Source organism: Myodes glareolus, chromosome 21, assembly GCF_982192425.1.
Source record: "Myodes glareolus chromosome 21, mMyoGla1.1, whole genome shotgun sequence".
NCBI classification, from domain to species: domain Eukaryota; kingdom Metazoa; phylum Chordata; class Mammalia; order Rodentia; family Cricetidae; genus Myodes; species Myodes glareolus.
In genome coordinates, this window is record NC_142046.1 from 19283888 (window position 1) to 19292385 (window position 8498).

The 8498-nt window shown below is 53.6% G+C and overlaps 1 long non-coding RNA gene across 1 annotated transcript; it reads left to right on the forward strand.

The window, feature by feature from the left end:
• Positions 1–2619: 2619 nt before the first annotated feature.
• Positions 2620–7213, forward strand: LOC148118680 (uncharacterized). Its single transcript, XR_015735847.1, has 2 exons — positions 2620–3410; positions 5464–7213. It is a non-coding gene; the product is annotated as an uncharacterized LOC148118680 (long non-coding RNA).
• Positions 7214–8498: the final 1285 nt, after the last annotated feature.

The window sequence follows — 8498 nt, forward strand, 5'->3', positions numbered from 1 at the left end:
CCTGTTTATCTCCCCGCTTGGTGGCTGGCCTAGGGACAGGATGGCTCTGTCAGCCAAGCCTAGGCCCAACTTCCCATCAAAGGATGCTGAATGGTCAGTCCTCACTGAGGGCTGGAAAGGACATGGCCGGGTAAGGTGCCGCATGGACCAATAGTTAGTCCACCGTTGAGCTAAACAGAGGGAAGAAAGGGCTTAGATAAACAGAAATGGAGTCTGTGGCACGACCTGAGCTTCCATTCCCTACCCCTCCCAGCGCTAGCCCGCCATCAGGCATGGGTCCTGTTGGGTCCAGGATTCTTTCTTGAAAATTCCCCCAGTCAGCTGAGACTGCAGAAGCTCACAGAAGTGAACCAGGAGATGGGAACAAGCCCTGCACGTAGGGAACAAGCATAAATAGTGGCGGTTGTTGGGGGACGCTTGGTCCTGCCTCCTCATAGCTCCTTTCCTGGAGACCGCCATACATCCATGGCGACCTTTCTCATGCTCTGCACTCGTGTGTAGGCCAGAGGCTGAGAACTGTCCATGGGCTCCCTGTTTGGCCCTCCAAGTGTCCCATGGCTGGGAGGTGTCCACAACCGCTCCCCATTCGGCCTACACTATTTCCCCATCATCTTTCCCTGGAAAGAGTGCCAGGAACTGCCATCCTCCACCTGTCACTGTCCCCGACCTGCAAGTCACCAAGGCCCTCCTGGGCCTCGGTAGATTCCCTGCCCATCATGCTCATGTCTCACAAGGCTTCAGAGGGCCGGAAGCAGAGCTACTTCCTCTACTCTGCTAAAGCTTCTCTCCACACTCCACATTCAGGACGAAGGTGCATGGGCTACTTGCGTGGGTCCTGTCCCACCCTCCAAGGAGCAGGATAGGGACCGGGGTGCTTGGGGGAACAAAAGCAGTGCAGTGCAGATACGGAAAGAGTGAAAGCCCCACCGGGCTGGTGGCCACTTGACGTTACCGGGTATCGGTACTATAGCAAGGGCAGGCATGAGTGCTTTTACAAACACAGCCCTGTTGCCAGTGACCCAGGCTGGAGACAGAACCCCCACTGCCACAGTCAAGGTTGCCCACCGGCCTGACCCCTATAGGCCTGTGGTGTGTCACGAGACCCACAGGTGCCATGCTCACTCGGTCAGCGTGTTCACTCCCCACTCGGGTCACACTGCAGCCCGTGGCGGCATAGCCCAGCGTTTACCCACACGCACTGCTATGATTTGTGGGGCCTCTTCCCGAGCCCAGACTTTCCCCAGACCTGAGTATCTGTGTATTCTCCGCACCTAGGCCGTCACTGGGAGGTTATTGGTTCCAGGAAAGGCAGAAACTGTGGGGCGGCGCTCCCTGTACCGTTAGGAGTGCCGGGGCCCCTCTGCAGTCCTCTTAGCTGTTCTGCTGAGTTTACAGTGGAAGTGCATACTATTGCTTCGTTCGTGTCGGGACTTGAGTCACAGAATCCCACCCTAAGAAGAGATTCATTTCCCCAAGAAGATCCCCACGCTCCTCACTCAGTGCTGGGGACTCAGGAGGAGCAGGCCAGAGTCTGCAGCTCTGTGACAGAAACATCATGAAGGAACGGAGGAAGGAAAGAGAGAGAGAAGTGTCGTGGACTGTGCTGTGAAGAGGCAGGAGATGTCTCTGACTATGTCAGCTTCTTCTAGGATCTAGGCTCCTCCTACCCCAATTTGCTGACCTTCATGGATGGGCAACCCAGACCTTAACCACAGGGAAAAAATACTCTATCTCCAGGGTAGAAAGGGAAGTACCCAAGAACTCAGGTCCTGGGTCACGTCAATGGAACTAGCAGTTGGGTCAGCATCCCAGCCCCCATTTAGGGCCATCCTGTGCTTTTCTTCTCACCCTGGTAGAGGGAACCAGAGTGGACACTCAGAAGCAGGGTGAGAGAGAAACTAGAAGGTCAGGCCTACAGGCAGGCTCTGTGCTGCTGGCCACGTCTGGAGGGGAGGAGCTGTCTCACACCAAAGCCCCAAGGGAAAGGCTGTTCAAGGCCACAAAGCCTGCCACTACTGGGTCTAGGATGCCAGGGCTGAAGCTTCCCCAGTCTCTGCCAGCATGGGGAGGGGGTAGAGAACTCTCTACCTGGTGACAGCCAGTTGGCCACAGCGGTCAGGGGAGGCAGGGATGAGTCAGTGTCCATCTTGTGAGACTATTGTGGGCCACGGAGGTTTCCCCATACACCAGGTCGGAGTGTGGAGAGTATCAGGAGTATTGGGGAGGGTGGGGAATCTTCAGCCCCGCTACTATGATTACAGACCCAGGGTCCCAAATTCAAAGGCTGGATGTCGGCCCTAAGATTCCTCTCGCCTCCAGCACCCATGCCACTCAGCTTCAAGCTGTCTATTCTTGTTATTTTTAATATCCTTTAAAAGTTGGAGGGGGGGGGCTGTATCTGTGGCCCGCCAGAAATCTCTGTTTCCTCTGGGCCAGGAAACAGGAAGTGTGTGTGTTGGGTGATGGGGAATCTGGGCCCCTGAGAACAATGGAAGCACCATTGAGGGGGAAAGGGAACTACGTCAGGGCCTGGGGCTGCAGGAAGCCTGACCTCTCCTTCTGTGAGCCTGAGGGGTCTTTGACATAAATTTAGCTTGAGTTCTTTTCCTGAGGAAAAGCCCAAAGCTCCATGGTGGGAAGCAGGGGTGCAGAGTCTGATCTCAGTCCTTGGCGGGTCAGGGTTTTCTTCATCTGTGGGTAAACTGAGGATGGGGGAGAGCAGAAGCGGAGGTTTCTGGGTCCTGAGGCATCGACTACTCCCCCACTCCAACTCTCCGCTAGCGCTTTGCCTGCAGACAGCAAACAGGGTCTCCTGGAAATGCTGCGCCCAGCCCTGGCTCTGGCTACAGGCAGCGTGTGTCACCTCCCAATCCCACTTTCCTAATTCCTCAAGGATGTTGACTCTGGCTGCCCATGGTGTGGCAGGGCTGTTGAGGGTGGACACCACTGACAAAGAGAGAGCCCTGGGCTCCTTGTAACACTGGTTCACAGCCCTAGGCAGCCCGGGAAGAGAGCTCACAAGGGGCCAGGCTGGGGCTAGCAGATGGGTTCCTCTTTGTAGCACAGCAAATTTATCAAGAGGATGTTCACAAGCATGGTCCACCCATTAGCGTGTAAGATCCAATGTGCTGGGGACAATCGGAGCTTGTGTGACCGTTATCATAGGCAATTCTAGAGTACTAGAGTACTGTCCCCACCTTAAGAGAGCTCCAGTTGTTCTGCCAGGCCATCCCCAGGCCCCAGGTAACCCTCTAATACAGTCTCTGTCTCTAGAGAGTAGCCCCACCGGGACAGTACTTATTGTGTCTACCCTCTTTGCTATCACAGTTTTTCCGTTTCTTCCAGGTTGCAGCATGAATCATAGCTTCGTTCTGGTTGAGCCACATTCCATTAAACGGCTAGAGCACACGGTGAGTCCATTTACCTATGGACCATGGCCTCCTTTAGTTGTTCTGAACCTGGCGTCGGTGGTTTTTCAGACCACAGACAACCTTTTGTGACCATGCATCTGGGCTGGGAGGCCAGGGGTCAAACGCCAGTCTGTATCTGATTCTCTTAAAGGGCTAGTCCCAGCTGTTTTCCATAGCATTGCCCCATCTACGATCCACAGCCTCTGGCCATCTCGAGGGGATCTGGAGGAGCTAGTGAGGCTGAGGCAGCTGGTAGAGACAGTGCGCCATTCCGTCAGGATGACTGTACAGGGGTTAAAGTGAGGGAGTTACCACCGCTGCTGCTGCTGCTGCTGTGACCTCCTCTGGGCCAGGCACAGATACAACCATGCACACCACCACACTCCCTGTAATGCTCTTGAGGAATAACATCACACCTTGCTGTAGCTGGGGCACCGAGACCTAGAGAGAAACTGGCCCAAGTCCCTGCCCTGGGGCGGGCAAAGTGAACTGGCAGTGACTGTGGGCCCCACTATCAAGTTCACCTACAGGAGAGGTGGCCAGTGGAGCAAGGAATCCCAGCATCCAAAGTCCTGGTAGGAGTGACAGTTCTGACTGGACAGGGTATCAGGGCTGGGTAAGGAGCCAAGGTCAGAGCCCTGGCTGAGTGGACTAGAAGCGGGCACAGGCTCTGCTGGGTCCTAGAACCAGCCTCTGCCATACCTCCAAGGGCCAAATACATAGGGTGTCCTTCTGCAGACCCCAGGGGAGCAAATCCTAGCAGGGGCCTACTGTGGTTAGTAAGCTGGCCAGACTAGGACCTACCATCAACCCCCAAGGATGATTCCCGGAATTTTTGCCTTTAAGAATTTCTTGCTGTTCTGCTGCTGTACTCCAGGGCAGCTGCGGCCCTGGGGACCACGTTCTCCTTATCCGGGATGGGTGAGGGTTGGGGAGCAGACCTTGTGTGGGGACAACACCAGTTCCAGTCAGGCCTGTGCTCAGGGTTCCGCTAGGGTCCTGAGAACCCCAGGTCCCTGTGTAGTCTCAGCCACAACCCCACCCTTTCCAGTCCCGTTTCTTCATCTTAGGGAATGCCAAGCTCCATTCACCCAGTCTTTGTATCACGTGGATGTTGGTGCTCTCCCAACCCTCGTCATGCCAGGTGGGGCCCGTGGCTGAAACAAGCCACTGCTTTGTGTATACAGCCATACCGTTGTATAGAACACAAGTCCCCCGAGCTGTGTGTGGCTAGTGTTGGCCTCTGCTCACTCCAAGCCCCTGCCATCGCCCCCCCCCCCCATTCTAGGATTCAAGTGCTAGGATCTCAAGCCAGAAGCCTTGAGGCCAGGTCTCTTCGCCGCCTCCAGCCTGACTTCCTGGGCTCCCCCAGTGTCCTCCTAGGTCCTGCTTTTTCCCTCTTCACTTGCCCTGAGGGCGATCACATGGAGATGGGCCTGGGCTTTGCCAGGCAAAAGTGGCAAACCCAGCCTTTTTAAGCCCTTGGCAGTCACTGTGAGCAAGGAACAGTCACCCTCAAGCCCCATTCCATCCCACATGGCCCCTTCTGGACTCAGTCAGGATGTCCCCAAGCCCTTCCCCCACTATCATCCTTTTCGGAGGATTGCAGCTTCCTGAGCCAGCTCTGGTCTGGACAATGGCCGGAAACCCCTGGCTCAGGCTTCAGGGCCAGGCACGTGTGGTCCAGGAGCTGTGGGGGACTGGTGGGTGGAGGCTGGTGGAGTGGGTAGAGGGTGATGAGTCTGGCTGGTGAGTAGGCGGGCGGGGGGGGGGGGCGGTGAGAGTATGTTGGTGAATGATAGGGGCTGGTGAATGATAGAGGCTGGTGGGTGGCGGGGGCTGGCGGGGGCTGGGGGTGGCGGGGGCTGGAGGGTGGCGGGGACTGGAGGGTGGCGGGGGCTGGAGGGTGGCGGGGGCTGGAGGGTGGCGGGGGCTGGTGGAAGGCTGACTGGGACACTGATTAGCTATGGGGAGGAACTGGTAATCAGTGGCTTGAGTGAGCTATCCTGGCCCTCCCAGTTGCCTCTAAAGGGCCTTTCTCCTGTGTGTCCAGGCCAAATATGGAAACCAAGGAAAGCAAGGTATTCAGAAGCAGGCTGCCAGGCTCAGAAATGACCCCTGACCTTCTCCTGACTTCCTCTGGGTCTCTGTTACACAGTAGAAGGGCCATAGTCCCTAGCCATAGACACAGAGGTAAATTTTTAAAAAACAACATCCTGGGGCTGGAGCGATGGCTCAGCAGTTAAGAGCGAAGACTGTTCTTCCAGAGGACTTGGGTTCAATTCCCAGCACCCTCATGGCAGCTCATAACTATCTGTAACTCCAGTTCCAGGGGACACCCATGCAAAACACCAACGCACATAAAATTTTAAAAATTTTTTTAAAAATAAATGACCTTTCACCCTAAAAGAAAAGAGAGAGAAGAAACATCATCCAACAAAAGGGAAGAATGTTCACTTCCAGAGTTCTGCCCACACTACATTTGAGAAAAGTGGCCACTGTCCAGCCTCACCAGCCACAGGAACACTGAGCCCCAATGCAAAGCCCAGGTCCCAGCCCAGCAAGGCCTTCGGAGTCATAAGCTATTTCTGCCCTGTTCCTGGAGAGAGTGTGGTGGGAGACACAGCTGCTTCCTTCTGGGAGAAGCGCCCAGCCTGTGACCAGAGGTGGCTGGAGAAAGCTGCTCTAGGATACGGACAGCTTGTTTATTTTCCTCTTCAATGAAAATTGGAATCAATGTTTGTTTATTGATTGGGTTGTGAAGGAGTTTGGCCTTCGGAAGACACAGCTGGATTAATGTTCACAAACATAAAAAAGGGTGCCCCCAAATCTGGCATTTGTGGAGCTCTGGTGCCGGTCACACATACCTTGGTTGCAGACAGGGGGTCTGGAAGACTGACAGACCAGCAAGCTCCATTCCAAGCCACCTCCCAGGGAGAGGCACCCAGGCTACAGATCAGCCTCACTGAGGTTCACAGCAGAACTGAGCCAAGTGGAGAGATTTCTGTGTGTCTGCCCCTCACCACAGGAACTTGGTCATCACAATGCGGAACCTACTTTGTGCTTGAGGATTGCCTAGGTGCTGAGCATCCTTGGATTTGGACAGGTGTGATGATCCATGTCCACTCCAGGGCACCAAGTAAAGGGGTTCACTGTCCCAAGAGCACTGGCGGCAGGTCCAGCACTGGGAAGTTGGGTTTGGGTAATCCACCACCATGGACCTGTTGTGGAACATTTTTTTCTGTTCCACAGAAACACCATCATGCCCCACTCGATCCCTAGGAAACCCCTAAAATGTCTCTTCTACTCCGCGGACCTTCATGTCCCCAGAGCTGTCCAATGAAGGCTCCTTTGAAATGGCGCATGGTACAAGTGTGCCCATGGTGTGCTCCTTGTTACTTCTGAATGGGAGTCCATGGTTCGAGGGGCCGTTGTCTCCCACAAACACATATGAAAAGGAAGAGACTGTGGTTAGGGATGTGACTCAGTTGACAGAGAGCTTGCCTAGTGACCACAAAGCCCTGGCTTCTGTCTCTAGTGCTGCAGTGTAGAAGGCCGCAACCACACTCTCCACCATAGATGGCACTGCACCGCCAGGTGAGCTAGAAAGCTCACACGTGTTGGTATTTTTCCACTACTCCCAAGGTTTCACCTGGGACTGGGAGCAGTTGACCAATCCAAGAATGACACGTCCAAAGCAGGGTCTGTTTCCTTTATAAGGGATGGGTTCCATCTTATCTGGGTCTCCGCCATGTGGCTTATGCTCTAGCTCCCAAGAGACATAAAGCTTTTCTGCAGAAGGATCCTATGTGTACCGCGTGGTTCTTGCTGGCGAGACGTAGCGCGGGACACTGCAGGACAACATATTTGTGATTCCAGCATGTGTGGGGGAGGCAAGAGGAAGAGGGAGCTAAAGGAACTCAGCAGCTCTGATTCCAGGTAGCCTCCGAAAAGACTGGAAGAATTCTCACATCTCCAAGGTCTAGATTAGTGTTCACAAGAGCCAGGATGGGGACCCCGCAGATGGAAGATAAACAGTGTGTAGCAGAAACAGATGAAGAATTGCTACTCCAGCTGGGTGGCCCAGGGCAGGGCTTATGGAACATATGGGAGGCCCTGGCTTTCATCCCCAGAATAGAACAAGTAAATAAAAAAAAATAAAGGAACAGCCCAGGCATAGCAGTGCAAGCCTTTCATCCCAGCACTTGGGAGGCAGAGGCAGGAGGATTTCTGTGAGTTTGAGGCCAGCCTGGTCTACATTTCCAGTTCCAGGCCAACCAGAGCTACAGAGTGAGGACTTGGTCTCAGAAAACCAAAACTAAATAAATAAAATAAAGGATCAGAGTTCTGGTTTTTGCTCTAGTGTGGAGGAATTGGGCAGGGGAGGAAGCCAGGGGTGTAGGACACACACTAGGTGATTCCATTGCCTGAAGTGTCCAGTGTGGGAAGCATGAAAAGCTTCTCTGTAGTCCTGGGCGTTGGGCATGTGTAGTAGGGGGACTGCTGCTTGTTGGTGCCTGGCCAACTGGCTAGCTTAGACCCGAAATAATCACACAGAAACTGTGTTAATTAAATCACTGAGTGGCCCATTAGCTCTACCTTATTTATTTATTTATTTATTTATTTATTTATTTATTTATTTAGTATACAATATTCTGTCTGTGTGTATGTCTGCAGACCAGAAGAGGGCACCAGACCTGATTACAGATGGTTGTGAGCCACCATGTGGTTGCTGGGAATTGAACTCAGGACCTTTGGAAGAACAGGCAATGCTCTTAACCACTGAGCCATCTCTCCAGCCCCTAGCTCTACCTTCTTATTGGCTAGCTCTTATGTTAATTTAGCTCATTCCTATTACTCTGTATATCGCCGTGATTATTTCAGGTCTAGACTAGCCAGGCGACTGGGAACCACAAGCAGCTTCCTTACAACAGGCATGGAGCATGGTAGGTGACTGCTAATGGGGAAAGTCTCATCTTGAGGCAAGAAAAGGTTTTGGAAAGAGTGGTTATGATGACCACATTTATCCTATCGGAAGACACTTAGAGATGGTGAGAAGCAGGCTGAAAGGAGTGCGGGGCTCCTCTA